This window comes from Myxine glutinosa, chromosome 3 (genome assembly GCF_964187855.1).
Source record: "Myxine glutinosa chromosome 3, kmMyxGlut1.1, whole genome shotgun sequence".
In the NCBI taxonomy this organism is placed as follows: domain Eukaryota; kingdom Metazoa; phylum Chordata; class Myxini; order Myxiniformes; family Myxinidae; genus Myxine; species Myxine glutinosa.
The window spans coordinates 102,224,434-102,239,829 of record NC_136263.1 but is presented as its reverse complement, the minus strand read 5'-3'; positions in this window follow the sequence as shown (position 1 = coordinate 102,239,829).

Here is a 15,396-nt window from a genome sequence, read left to right as displayed (position 1 = left end):
TTGGTGCAGGAAACCACTTTTGCACTTGTATTAGTGTGGAAAAAACACTTTTTGCACTTGTGATAGTGTTGAAAAACCACTTTTCGCACTTGTGTTGGTGCAGGAAACCACTTTTGCACTTGTATTAGTGTGGAAAAAACACTTTTTGCACTTGTGTTAGTGTTGAAAAACCACTTTTCGCACTTGTTAGTGTTGAAAAACCACTTTTCGCACTTGTGTTAGTGTTGAAAAACCACTTTTCTCACTTGTGTTGGTGCAGGAAACCACCTTTGCACTTGTATTAGTGTGGAAAAAACACTTTTTGCACTTGTGATAGTGTTGAAAAACCACTTTTCGCACTTGTGTTAGTGTTGAAAAACCACTTTTCGCACTTGTGTTAGTGTTGAAAAACCACTTTTCGCACTTGTGTTAGTGTTTAAAAACCACTTTTCCTACTTGTGTTGGTGAAGGAAACCACTTTTGCACTTGTATTAGTTTGGAAAAAACACTTTTTGCACTTGTGATAGTGTTGAAAAACCACTTTTCGCACTTGTGTTAGTGTTGAAAATCCACTTTTCCCACTTGTGTTGGTGCAGGAAACCACTTTTGCACTTGTATTAGTGTGGAAAAAACACTTTTTGCCCTTGTGATAGTGTTGAAAAACCACTTTAAGCACTTGTGCTAGTGTTGAAAAACCACTTTTCGCACTTGTGTTGGTGCAGGAAACCACTTTTGCACTTGTATTAGTGTGGAAAAACCACTTTTCGCACTTGTGTTAGTGTTGAAAAACCACTTTTCGCATTTGTGTTGGTGCAGGAAACCACTTTTGCACTTGTATTAGTGTGGAAAAAATACTTTTTGCACTTGTGATAGTGTTGAAAACCACTTTTCGCACTTGTGTTAGTGTTGAAAAACCACTTTTCGCACTTGTGTTAGTGTTGAAAAACCACTTTTCGCACTTGTGTTAGTGTTGAAAAACCACTTTTCGCACTTGTGTTGGTGCAGGAAACCACTTTTGCACTTGTATTAGTGTGGAAAAAACACTTTTTGCACTTGTGATAGTGTTGAAAAAACACTTTTCGCACTTGTGTTAGTGTTGAAAAACCAGTTTTCGCACTTGTGTTGGTGCAGGAAACCACTTTTGCACTTGTATTAGTGTGGAAAAAACACTTTTTGCACTTGTGTTAGTGTTGAAAAACCAGTTTTCCCACTTGTGTTGGTGCAGGAAACCACTTTTGCACTTGTATTAGTGTGGAAAAAACACTTTTCGCACTTGTGTTAGTGTTGAAAAACCACTTTTCCCACTTGTGTTGGTGCAGGAAACCACTTTTGCACTTGTATTAGTGTGGAAAAAACACTTTTTGCACTTGTGATAGTGTTGAAAAAACACTTTTCGCACTTGTGTTAGTTTTGAAAAACCACTTTTCGCACTTGTGTTGGTGCAGGAAACCACTTTTGCCACATGTATTAGTGTGGAAAAAACACTTTTTGCACTTGTGATAGTGTTGAAAAAACACTTTTCGCACTTGTGTTAGTGTTGAAAAACCACTTTTCGCACTTGTGTTAGTGTTGAAAAACCATTTTTGCACTTGTATTAGTGTGGAAAAAACACTTTTTGCACTTGTGATAGTGTTGAAAAAACACTTTTCGCACTTGTGTTAGTTTTGAAAAACCACTTTTCGCACTTGTGTTGGTGCAGGAAACCACTTTTGCCACATGTATTAGTGTGGAAAAAACACTTTTTGCACTTGTGATAGTGTTGAAAAAACACTTTTCGCACTTGTGTTAGTGTTGAAAAACCACTTTTCGCACTTGTGTTAGTGTTGAAAAACCACTTTTGCACTTGTATTAGTGTGGAAAAAACACTTTTTGCACTTGTGTTAGTTTTGAAAAACCCACTTTCCGCACTTGTGTCGGTGCAGGAAACCACATTTGCACTTGTATTAGTGTGGAAAAAACATTTTTCGCACTTGTGTTAGTGTTGAAAAACCACTTTTCCCACTTGTGTTGGAACAGGAAACCACTTTTGCACTTGTATTAGTGTGGAAAAAACACTTTTTGCACTTGTGATAGTGTTGAAAAACCACTTTTCGCACTTGTGTTAGTGTTGAAAATCCACTTTTCCCACTTGTGTTGGTGCAGGAAACCACTTTTGCATTTGTATGAGTGTGGAAAAAACACTTTTTGCAATTGTGATAGTGTTGAAAAACCACTTTTCGCACTTGTGTTGGTGTTGAAAAACCACTTTTCGCACTTGTGTTGGTGCAGGAAACCACTTTTGCACTTGTATTAGTGTGGAAAAACCACTTTTCGCACTTGTGTTAGTGTTGAAAAACCACTTTTCGCACTTGTGTTGGTGCAGGAAACCACTTTTGCACTTGTATTAGTGTGGAAAAACCACTTTTCGCACTTGTGTTAGTGTTGAAAAACCACTTTTCGCACTTGTGTTAGTGTTGAAAAACCACTTTTCGCACTTGTGTTGGTGCAGGAAACCACTTTTGCACTTGTAGTAGTGTGGAAAAAACACTTTTTGCACTTGTGATAGTGTTGAAAAAACACTTTTCGCACTTGTGTTAGTTTTGAAAAACCACTTTTCGCACTTGTGTTGGTGCAGGAAACCACATTTGCACTTGTATTAGTGTGGAAAAAACACGTTTCGCAATTGTGTTAGTGTTGAAAAAACACTTTTCGCACTTGTGTTAGTGTTGAAAAAACACTTTTCGCACTTGTGTTGGTGCAGGAAACCACTTTTGCACTTGTATTAGTGTGGAAAAAAAACTTTTTGCACTTGTGATAATGTTGAAAAACCACTTTTCGCACTTGTGTTAGTGTTGAAAAACCACTTTTCGCACTTGTGTTAGTGTTGAAAAACCACTTTTCGCACTTGTGTTAGTGTTGAAAAACCACTTTTCGCACTTGTGTTAGTGTTGAAAAACCACTTTTGCACTTGTATTAGTGTGGAAAAACACTTTTTGCACTTGTTAGTTTTGAAAAACCACTTTTCGCACTTGTGTTGGTGCAGGAAACCACTTTTGCACTTGTATTAGTGTGGAAAAAACACTTTTTGCACTTGTGATAGTGTTGAAAAACCACTTTTCGTACTTGTGTTAGTGTTGAAAATCCACTTTTCCCACTTGTGTTGGTGCAGGAAACCACTTTTGCACTTGTATTAGTGTGGAAAAAACACTTTTTGCACTTATGATAGTGTTGAAAAACCACTTTTCGCACTTGTGTTGGTGCAGGAAACCACTTTTGCACTTGTATTAGTGTGGAAAAAACACTTTTTGCACTTGTGATAATGTTGAAAAACCACTTTTCGCACTTGTGTTAGTGTTGAAAAACCAGTTTTCGCACTTGTGTTGGTGCAGGAAACCACTTTTGCACTTGTATTAGTGTGGAAAAAACACTTTTTGCACTTGTGATAGTGTTGAAAAACCACTTTTCGCACTTGTGTTAGTGTTGAAAAACCACTTTTCGCACTTGTGTTGGTGCAGGAAACCACTTTTGCACTTGTATTAGTGTGGAAAAAACACTTTTTGCACTTGTGATAGTGTTGAAAAAACACTTTTCGCACTTGTGTTGGTGCAGGAAACCACTTTTGCACTTGTATTAGTGTGGAAAAAACACTTTTTGCACTTGTGATAGTGTTGAAAAAACACTTTTCGCACTTGTGTTAGTTTTGAAAAACCACTTTTCGCACTTGTGTTGGTGCAGGAAACCACATTTGCACTTGTATTAGTGTGGAAAAAACACTTTTCGCACTTGTGTTAGTGTTGACAAACCACTTTTGCACTTGTATTAGTGTGGAAAAAACACTTTTTGCACTTGTGTTAGTTTTGAAAAACCACTTTTCGCACTTGTGTTGGTGCAGGAAACCACATTTGCACTTGTATTAGTGTGGAAAAACCACTTTTCGCACTTGTGTTAGTGTTGAAAAACCAGTTTTCGCACTTGTGATAGTGTTGAAAAACCACTTTTCGCACTTGTGTTGGTGCAGGAAACCACTTTTGCACTTGTATTAGTGTGGAAAAAACACTTTTTGCACTTGTGATAGTGTTGAAAAACCACTTTTCGCACTTGTGTTGGTGCAGGAAACCACTTTTGCACTTGTATTAGTGTGGAAAAAACACTTTTTGCACTTGTGTTAGTGTTGAAAAACCACTTTTCGCACTTGTTAGTGTTGAAAAACCACTTTTCACACTTGTGTTAGTGTTGAAAAACCACTTTTCTCACTTGTGTTGGTGCAGGAAACCACCTTTGCACTTGTATTAGTGTGGAAAAAACACTTTTTGCACTTGTGATAGTGTTGAAAAACCACTTTTCGCACTTGTGTTAGTGTTGAAAAACCACTTTTCGCACTTGTGTTAGTGTTGAAAAACCACTTTTCGCACTTGTGTTAGTGTTTAAAAACCACTTTTCCTACTTGTGTTGGTGAAGGAAACCACTTTTGCACTTGTATTAGTTTGGAAAAAACACTTTTTGCACTTGTGATAGTGTTGAAAAACCACTTTTCGCACTTGTGTTAGTGTTGAAAATCCACTTTTCCCACTTGTGTTGGTGCAGGAAACCACTTTTGCACTTGTATTAGTGTGGAAAAAACACTTTTTGCCCTTGTGATAGTGTTGAAAAACCACTTTAAGCACTTGTGCTAGTGTTGAAAAACCACTTTTCGCACTTGTGTTGGTGCAGGAAACCACTTTTGCACTTGTATTAGTGTGGAAAAACCACTTTTCGCACTTGTGTTAGTGTTGAAAAACCACTTTTCGCATTTGTGTTGGTGCAGGAAACCACTTTTGCACTTGTATTAGTGTGGAAAAAATACTTTTTGCACTTGTGATAGTGTTGAAAACCACTTTTCGCACTTGTGTTAGTGTTGAAAAACCACTTTTCGCACTTGTGTTAGTGTTGAAAAACCACTTTTCGCACTTGTGTTAGTGTTGAAAAACCACTTTTCGCACTTGTGTTGGTGCAGGAAACCACTTTTGCACTTGTATTAGTGTGGAAAAAACACTTTTTGCACTTGTGATAGTGTTGAAAAAACACTTTTCGCACTTGTGTTAGTGTTGAAAAACCAGTTTTCGCACTTGTGTTGGTGCAGGAAACCACTTTTGCACTTGTATTAGTGTGGAAAAAACACTTTTTGCACTTGTGATAATGTTGAAAAACCACTTTTTGCACTTGTGTTAGTGTTGAAAAACCACTTTTCGCACTTGTGTTAGTGTTGAAAAACCAGTTTTCGCACTTGTGTTGGTGCAGGAAACCACTTTTGCACTTGTATTAGTGTGGAAAAAACACTTTTTGCACTTGTGATAGTGTTGAAAAACCACTTTTCGCACTTGTGTTAGTGTTGAAAAACCAGTTTTCGCACTTGTGTTGGTGCAGGAAACCACTTTTGCACTTGTATTAGTGTGGAAAAAACACTTTTTGCACTTGTGATAGTGTTGAAAAACCACTTTTCGCACTTGTGTTAGTGTTGAAAAACCACTTTTCGCACTTGTGTTGGTGCAGGAAACCACTTTTGCACTTGTATTAGTGTGGAAAAAACACTTTTTGCACTTGTGTTAGTGTTGAAAAACCACTTTTGCACTTGTATTAGTGTGGAAAAAACACTTTTTGCACTTGTGTTAGTTTTGAAAAACCACTTTTCGCACTTGTGTTGGTGCAGGAAACCACATTTGCACTTGTATTAGTGTGGAAAAAACACTTTTCGCACTTGTGTTAGTGTTGAAAAACCACTTTTCGCACGTGTTCGTGTTGAAAAACCACTTTTCGCACTTGTGTTGGTGCAGGAAACCACTTTTGCACTTGTATTAGTGTGGAAAAAACACTTTTTGCACTTGTGATAGTGTTGAAAAACCACTTTTCGTACTTGTGTTAGTGTTGAAAATCCACTTTTCCCACTTGTGTTGGTGCAGGAAACCACTTTTGCACTTGTATTAGTGTGGAAAAAACACTTTTTGCACTTATGATAGTGTTGAAAAACCACTTTTCGCACTTGTGTTAGTGTTGAAAAACCAGTTTTCGCACTTGTGTTGGTGCAGGAAACCACTTTTGCACTTGTATTAGTGTGGAAAAAACACTTTTTGCACTTGTGATAGTGTTGAAAAACCACTTTTCGCAGTTGTGTTAGTGTTGAAAAACCAGTTTTCGCACTTGTGTTGGTGCAGGAAACCACTTTTGCACTTGTATTAGTGTGGAAAAACCACTTTTCGCACTTGTGTTAGTGCAGGAAACCACTTTTGCACTTGTATTAGTGTGGAAAAAACACTTTTTGCACTTATGATAGTGTTGAAAAACCACTTTTCGCACTTGTGTTAGTGTTGAAAAACCGGTTTTCGCACTTGTGTTGGTGCAGGAAACCACTGTGGAAAAAACACTTTTTGCACTTGTGATAGTGTTGAAAAACCACTTTTCGCACTTGTGTTAGTGTTGAAAAACCAGTTTTCGCACTTGTGTTGGTGCAGGAAACCACTTTTGCACTTGTATTAGTGTGGAAAATCCACTTTTCCCACTTGTGTTGGTGCAGGAAACCACTTTTGCACTTGTATTAGTTTGGAAAAAACACTTTTTGCACTTGTGATAGTGTTGAAAAACCACTTTTCGCACTTGTGTTAGTGTTGAAAAACCACTTTTCGCACTTGTGTTAGTGTTGAAAAACCACTTTTCGCACTTGTGTTGGTGCAGGAAACCACTTTTGCACTTGTATTAGTGTGGAAAAACCACTTTTCACACTTGTGTTAGTGTTGAAAAACCACTTTTCGCACTTGTGTTGGTGCAGGAAACCACTTTTGCACTTGTATTAGTGTGGAAAAACCACTTTTCGCACTTGTGTTAGTGTTGAAAAACCACTTTTCGCACTTGTGTTAGTGTTGAAAAACCACTTTTCGCACTTGTGTTGGTGCAGGAAACCACTTTTGCACTTGTATTAGTGTGGAAAAAACACTTTTTGCACTTGTGATAGCGTTGAAAAAACACTTTTCGCACTTGTGTTAGTTTTGAAAAACCACTTTTCGCACTTGTGTTGGTGCAGGAAACCACATTTGCACTTGTATTAGTGTGGAAAAAACACTTTTCGCACTTGTGTTAGTGTTGAAAAACCACTTTTCGCACTTGTGTTAGTGTTGAAAAAACACTTTTGCACTTGTATTAGTGTGGAAAAAACACTTTTTGCACTTGTGTTAGTTTTGAAAAACCACTTTTCGCACTTGTGTTGGTGCAGTAAACCACATTTGCACTTGTATTAGTGTGGAAAAAACACTTTTCGCACTTGTGTTAGTGTTGAAAAACCACTTTTCGCACGTGTTCGTGTTTAAAAACCACTTTTCGCACTTGTGTTGGTGCAGGAAACCACTTTTGCACTTGTATTAGTGTGGAAAAAACACTTTTTGCACTTGTGATAATGTTGAAAAACCACTTTTCGCACTTGTGTTAGTGTTGAAAAACCACTTTTCGCACTTGTGTTAGTGTTGAAAAACCAGTTTTCGCACTTGTGTTGGTGCAGGACACCACTTTTGCACTTGTATTAGTGTGGAAAAAACACTTTTCGCACTTGTGATAGTGTTGAAAAACCACTTTTCGCACTTGTGTTAGTGTTGAAAAACCACTTTTCGCACTTGTGTTGGTGCAGGAAACCACTTTTGCACTTGTATTAGTGTGGAAAAAACACTTTTTGCACTTATGATAGTGTTGAAAAACCACTTTTCGCACTTGTGTTAGTGTTGAAAAAACACTTCGCACTTGTGTTAGTTTTGAAAAACCACTTTTCGCGCTTGTGTTGGTGCAGGAAAGCACATTTGCACTTGTATTAGTGTGGAAAAAACACTTTTTGCACTTGTGATAGTGTTGAAAAAACACTTTTCGCACTTGTGTTAGTTTTGAAAAACCACTTTTCGCACTTGTGTTGGTGCAGGAAACCACATTTGCACTAGTATTAGTGTGGAAAAAACACTTTTCGCACTTGTGTTAGTGTTGAAAAACCACTTTTCGCACTTGTGTTAGTGTTGAAAAACCACTTTTGTACTTGTATTAGTGTGGAAAAAACACTTTTTGCACGTGTGTTAGTTTTGAAAAACCACTTTTCGCACTTGTGTTGGTGCAGGAAACCACATTTGCACTTGTATTAGTGTGGAAAAAACACTTTTCGCACTTGTGTTAGTGTTGAAAAACCACTTTTCGCACGTGTTGGTGCAGGAAACCACTTTTGCACTTGTATTAGTGTGGAAAAAACACTTTTTGCACTTGTGTTAGTGTTGAAAAACCACTTTTCGCACTTGTGTTAGTGTTGAAAAACCACTTTTCGCACTTGTGTTAGTGTTGAAAAACCACTTTTCGCACTTGTGTTAGTGTTGAAAAACCACTTTTCGCACTTGTGTTGGTGCAGGAAACCACTTTTGCACTTGTATTAGTGTGGAAAAAACAATTTTTGCACTTGTGATAGTGTTGAAAAACCACTTTTCGCACTTGTGTTAGTGTTGAAAATCCACATTTCCCACTTGTGTTGGTGCAGGAAACCACTTTTGCACTTGTATTAGTGTGGAAAAAACACTTTTTGCACTTGTGATAGTGTTGAAAAACCACTTTTCGCACTTGTGTTAGTGTTGAAAATCCACTTTTTCCTCTTGTGTTGGTGCAGGAAACCACTTTTGCACTTGTATTAGTGTGGAAAAAACACTTTTTGCACTTGTGATAGTGTTGAAAAACCACTTTTCGCACTTGTGTTAGTGTGGAAAAACACTTTTTGCACTTGTGATAGTGTTGAAAAACCACTTTTCGCACTTGTGTTAGTGTTGAAAAACCACTTTTCGCACTTGTGTTGGTGCAGGAAACCACTTTTGCACTTGTATTAGTGTGGAAAAAACACTTTTTGCACTTATGATAGTGTTGAAAAACCACTTTTCGCACTTGTGTTAGTGTTGAAAAACCAGTTTTCGCACTTGTGTTGGTGCAGGAAACCACTTTTGCACTTGTATTAGTGTGGAAAAAACACTTTTTGCACTTGTGATAGTGTTGAAAAACCACTTTTCGCACTTGTGTTGGTGCAGGAAACCACTTTTGCACTTGTATTAATGTGGAAAAAACACTTTTTGCACTTGTGTTAGTGTTGAAAAACCACTTTTCGCACTTGTTAGTGTTGAAAAACCACTTTTCGCACTTGTGTTAGTGTTGAAAAACCACTTTTCGCACTTGTGTTGGTGCAGGCAACCACTTTTGCACTTGTATTAGTGTGGAAAAAACACTTTTTGCACTTGTGATAGTGTTGAAAAACCACTTTTCGCACTTGTGTTAGTGTTGAAAAACCACTTTTCGCACTTGTGTTAGAGTTTAAAAACCACTTTTCCTACTTGTGTTGGTGAAGGAAACCACTTTTGCACTTGTATTAGTTTGGAAAAAACACTTTTTGCACTTGTGATAGTGTTGAAAAACCACTTTTTGCACTTGTGTTAGTGTTGAAAATCCACTTTTCCCACTTGTGTTGGTGCAGGAAACCACTTTTGCACTTGTATTAGTGTGGAAAAAACACTTTTTGCACTTGTGATAGTGTTGAAAAACCACTTTTCGCACTTGTGTTAGTGTTGAAAATCCACTTTTCCCACTTGTGTTGGTGCAGGAAACCACTTTTGCACTTGTATTAGTGTGGAAAAAACACTTTTTGCACTTGTGATAGTGTTGAAAAACCACTTTAAGCACTTGTGTTGGTGTTGAAAAACCACTTTTCGCACTTGTGTTGGTGCAGGAAACCACTTTTGCACTTGTATTAGTGTGGAAAAACCACTTTTCGCACTTGTGTTAGTGTTGAAAAACCACTTTTCGCACTTGTGTTGGTGCAGGAAACCACTTTTGCACTTGTATTAGTGTGGAAAAAACACTTTTTGCACTTGTGTTAGTGTTGAAAAACCACTTTTCGCACTTGTGTTAGTGTTGAAAAACCACTTTTCGCACCTGTGTTAGTGTTGAAAAACCACTTTTGCTCTTGTATTAGTGTGGAAAAACCACTTTTCGCACTTGTGTTGGTGCAGGAAACCACATTTGCACTTGTATTAGTGTGGAAAAAACACTTTTCGCACTTGTGTTAGTGTTGAAAAACCACTTTTCCCACTTGTGTTGGTGCAGGAAACCACTTTTGCATTTGTATGAGTGTGGAAAAAACACTTTTTGCAATTGTGATAGTGTTGAAAAACCACTTTTCGCACTTGTGTTAGTGTTGAAAAACCACTTTTCGCACTTGTGTTGGTGCAGGAAACCACTTTTGCACTTGTATTAGTGTGGAAAAACCACTTTTCGCACTTGTGTTAGTGTTGAAAAACCACTTTTCGCACTTGTGTTGGTGCAGGAAACCACTTTTGCACTTGTATTAGTGTGGAAAAAACACTTTTCGCACTTGTGTTAGTGTTGAAAAACCACTTTTCGCACTTGTGTAAGTGTTGAAAAACCACTTTTCGCACTTGTGTTGGTGCAGGAAACCACTTTTGCACTTGTATTAGTGTGGAAAAAACACTTTTCGCACTTGTGTTAGTTTTGAAAAACCACTTTTCGCACTTGTGTTGGTGCAGGAAACCACATTTGCACTTGTATTAGTGTGGAAAAAACACTTTTCGCACTTGTGTTAGTGTTGAAAAACCACTTTTCGCACTTGTGTTAGTGTTGAAAAAGCACTTTTGCACTTGTATTAGTGTGGAAAAAACACTTTTTGCACTTGTGTTAGTTTTGAAAAACCACTTTTCGCACTTGTGTTGGTGCAGGAAACCACATTTGCACTTGTATTAGTGTGGAAAAAACACTTTTCGCACTTGTGTTAGTGTTGAAAAACCACTTTTCGCACGTGTTCGTGTTAAAAACCACTTTTCGCACTTGTGTTGGTGCAGGAAACCACTTTTGCACTTGTATTAGTGTGGAAAAAACACTTTTCGCACTTGTGTTAGTGTTGAAAAACCACTTTTCGCACTTGTGTTAGTGTTGAAAAACCACTTTTCGCACTTGTGTTAGTGTTGAAAAACCAGTTTTCGCACTGTGTTGGTGCAGGAAACCACTTTTGCACTTGTATTAGTGTGGAAAAACCACTTTTCACACTTGTGTTAGTGTTGAAAAACCACTTTTCGCACTTGTGTTGGTGCAGGAAACCACTTTTGCACTTGTATTAGTGTGGAAAAACCACTTTTCGCACTTGTGTTAGTGTTGAAAAACCACTTTTCGCACTTGTGTTAGTGTTGAAAAACCACTTTTCGCACTTGTGTTGGTGCAGGAAACCACTTTTGCACTTGTATTAGTGTGGAAAAAACACTTTTTGCACTTGTGATTACGTTGAAAAAACACTTTTCGCACTTGTGTTAGTTTTGAAAAACCACTTTTCGCACTTGTGTTGGTGCAGGAAACCACTTTTGCACTTGTATTAGTGTGGAAAAAACACTTTTCGCACTTGTGTTAGTGTTGAAAAACCACTTTTCGCACTTGTGTTAGTGTTGAAAAACCACTTTTCGCACTTGTGTTGGTGCAGGAAACCACTTTTGCACTTGTATTAGTGTGGAAAAAACACTTTTCGCACTTGTGTTAGTTTTGAAAAACCACTTTTCGCACTTGTGTTGGTGCAGGAAACCACATTTGCACTTGTATTAGTGTGGAAAAAACACTTTTCGCACTTGTGTTAGTGTTGAAAAACCACTTTTCGCACTTGTGTTAGTGTTGAAAAAGCACTTTTGCACTTGTATTAGTGTGGAAAAAACACTTTTTGCACTTGTGTTAGTTTTGAAAAACCACTTTTCGCACTTGTGTTGGTGCAGGAAACCACATTTGCACTTGTATTAGTGTGGAAAAAACACTTTTCGCACTTGTGTTAGTGTTGAAAAACCACTTTTCGCACGTGTTCGTGTTAAAAACCACTTTTCGCACTTGTGTTGGTGCAGGAAACCACTTTTGCACTTGTATTAGTGTGGAAAAAACACTTTTCGCACTTGTGTTAGTGTTGAAAAACCACTTTTCGCACTTGTGTTAGTGTTGAAAAACCACTTTTCGCACTTGTGTTAGTGTTGAAAAACCAGTTTTCGCACTTGTGTTGGTGCAGGAAACCACTTTTGCACTTGTATTAGTGTGGAAAAAACACTTTTCGCACTTGTGATAGTGTTGAAAAACCACTTTTCGCACTTGTGTTAGTGTGGAAAAAACACTTTTTGCACTTGTGATAGTGTTGAAAAAACACTTTTCGCACTTGTGTTAGTGTTGAAAAACCACTTTTCGCACTTGTGTTGGTGCAGGAAACCACTTTTGCACTTGTATTAGTGTGGAAAAAACACTTTTTGCACTTATGATAGTGTTGAAAAACCACTTTTCGCACTTGTGTTAGTGTTGAAAAAACACTTTTCGCACTTGTGTTAGTTTTGAAAAACCACTTTTCGCACTTGTGTTGGTGCAGGAAACCACATTTGCACTTGTATTAGTGTGGAAAAAACACTTTTTGCACTTGTGATAGTGTTGAAAAAACACTTTTCGCACTTGTGTTAGTTTTGAAAAACCACTTTTCGCACTTGTGTTGGTGCAGGAAACCACATTTGCACTTGTATTAGTGTGGAAAAAACACTTTTTGCACTTGTGTTAGTTTTGAAAAACCACTTTTCGCACTTGTGTTGGTGCAGGAAACCACATTTGCACTTGTATTAGTGTGGAAAAAACACTTTTCGCACTTGTGTTAGTGTTGAAAAACCACTTTTCGCACGTGTTGGTGCAGGAAACCACTTTTGCACTTGCATTAGTGTGGAAAAAACACTTTTCGCACTTGTGTTAGTGTTGAAAAATCACTTTTCGCACTTGTGTTTGTGTTGAAAAACCACTTTTCGCACTTGTGTTAGTGTTGAAAAACCACTTTTCGCACTTGTGTTGGTGCAGGAAACCACTTTTGCACTTGTATTAGTGTGGAAAAAACACTTTTTGCACTTGTGTTAGTTTTGAAAAACCACTTTTCGCACTTGTGTTGGTGCAGGAAACCACATTTGCACTTGTATTAGTGTGGAAAAAACACTTTTCGCACTTGTGTTAGTGTTGAAAAACCACTTTTCGCACGTGTTGGTGCAGGAAACCACATTTGCACTTGTATTAGTGTGGAAAAAACACTTTTTGCACTTGTGTTAGTTTTGAAAAACCACTTTTCGCACTTGTGTTGGTGCAGGAAACCACATTTGCACTTGTATTAGTGTGGAAAAAACACTTTTCGCACTTGTGTTAGTGTTGAAAAACCACTTTTCGCACGTGTTGGTGCAGGAAACCACTTTTGCAATTGTATTAGTGTGGAAAAAACACTTTTCGCACTTGTGTTAGTGTTGAAAAACCACTTTTCGCACTTGTGTTAGTGTTGAAAAACCACTTTTCGCACTTGTGTTAGTGTTGAAAAACCACTTTTCGCACTTGTGTTGGTGCAGGAAACCACTTTTGCACTTGTATTAGTGTGGAAAAAACACTTTTTGCACTTGTGATAGTGTTGAAAAACCACTTTTCGCACTTGTGTTAGTGTTGAAAATCCACTTTTCCCACTTGTGTTGGTGCAGCAAAACCACTTTTGCACTTGTATTAGTGTGGAAAAAACACTTTTTGCACTTGTGATAGTGTTGAAAAACCACTTTTCGCACTTGTGTTAGTGTGGAAAAAACACTTTTTGCACTTGTGATAGTGTTGAAAAACTACTTTTCGCACTTGTGTTAGTGTGGAAAAAACACTTTTTGCACTTGTGATAGTGTTGAAAAACCACTTTTCGCACTTGTGTTAGTGTTGAAAATCCACTTTTCCCACTTGTGTTGGTGCAGGAAACCACTTTTGCACTTGTATTAGTGTGGAAAAAACACTTTTTGCACTTGTGATAGTGTTGAAAAACCACTTTTCGCACTTGTGTTAGTGTTGAAAATCCACTTTTCCCACTTGTGATGGTGCAGGAAACCACTTTTGCACTTGTATTAGTGTGGAAAAAACACTTTTTGCACATGTGATAGTGTTGAAAAACCACTTTTCGCACTTGTGTTGGTGCAGGAAACCACTTTTGCACTTGTATTAGTGTGGAAAAACCACTTTTCGCACTTGTGTTAGTGTTGAAAACCACTTTTCGCACTTGTGTTGGTGCAGGAAACCACTTTTGCACTTGTATTAGTGTGGAAAAAACACTTTTTGCACTTGTGATAGTGTTGAAAAACCACTTTTCGCACTTGTGTTAGTGTTGAAAAACCACTTTTCGCACTTGTGTTAGTGTTGAAAAACCACTTTTCGCACTTGTGTTAGTATTGGTGCAGGAAACCACTTTTGCACTTGTATTAATGTGGAAAAAACACTTTTTGCACTTGTGATAGTGTTGAAAAACCACTTTTTGCACTTGTGTTAGTGTTGAAAAACCACTTTTCGCACTTGTGTTGGTGCAGGAAACCACTTTTGCACTTGTATTAATGTGGAAAAAACACTTTTTGCACTTGTGATAGTGTTGAAAAACCACTTTAAGCACTTGTGTTGGTGTTGAAAAACCACTTTTCGCACTTGTGTTGGTGCAGGAAACCACTTTTGCACTTGTAGTAGTGTGGAAAAACCACTTTTCGCACTTGTGTTGGTGCAGGAAACCACTTTTGCACTTGTATTAGTGTGGAAAAAACACTTTTTGCACTTGTGTTAGTGTTGAAAAACCACTTTTCGCACTTGTTAGTGTTGAAAAACCACTTTTCGCACTTGTGTTAGTGTTGAAAAACCACTTTTCTCACTTGTGTTGGTGCAGGAAACCACCTTTGCACTTGTATTAGTGTGGAAAAAACACTTTTTGCACTTGTGATAGTGTTGAAAAACCACTTTTCGCACTTGTGTTAGTGTTGAAAAACCACTTTTCGCACTTGTGTTAGTGTTGAAAAACCACTTTTCGCACTTGTGTTAGTGTTTAAAAACCACTTTTCCTACTTGTGTTGGTGAAGGAAACCACTTTTGCACTTGTATTAGTTTGGAAAAAACACTTTTTGCACTTGTGATAGTGTTGAAAAACCACTTTTCGCACTTGTGTTAGTGTTGAAAATCCACTTTTCCCACTTGTGTTGGTGCAGGAAACCACTTTTGCACTTGTATTAGTGTGGAAAAAACACTTTTTGCCCTTGTGATAGTGTTGAAAAACCACTTTAAGCACTTGTGCTAGTGTTGAAAAACCACTTTTCGCACTTGTGTTGGTGCAGGAAACCACTTTTGCACTTGTATTAGTGTGGAAAAACCACTTTTCGCACTTGTGTTAGTGTTGAAAAACCACTTTTCGCATTTGTGTTGGTGCAGGAAACCACTTTTGCACTTGTATTAGTGTGGAAAAAATACTTTTTGCACTTGTGATAGTGTTGAAAACCACTTTTCGCACTTGTGTTAGTGTTGAAAAACCACTTTTCGCACTTGTGTTAGTGTTGAAAAACCACTTTTCGCACTTGTGTT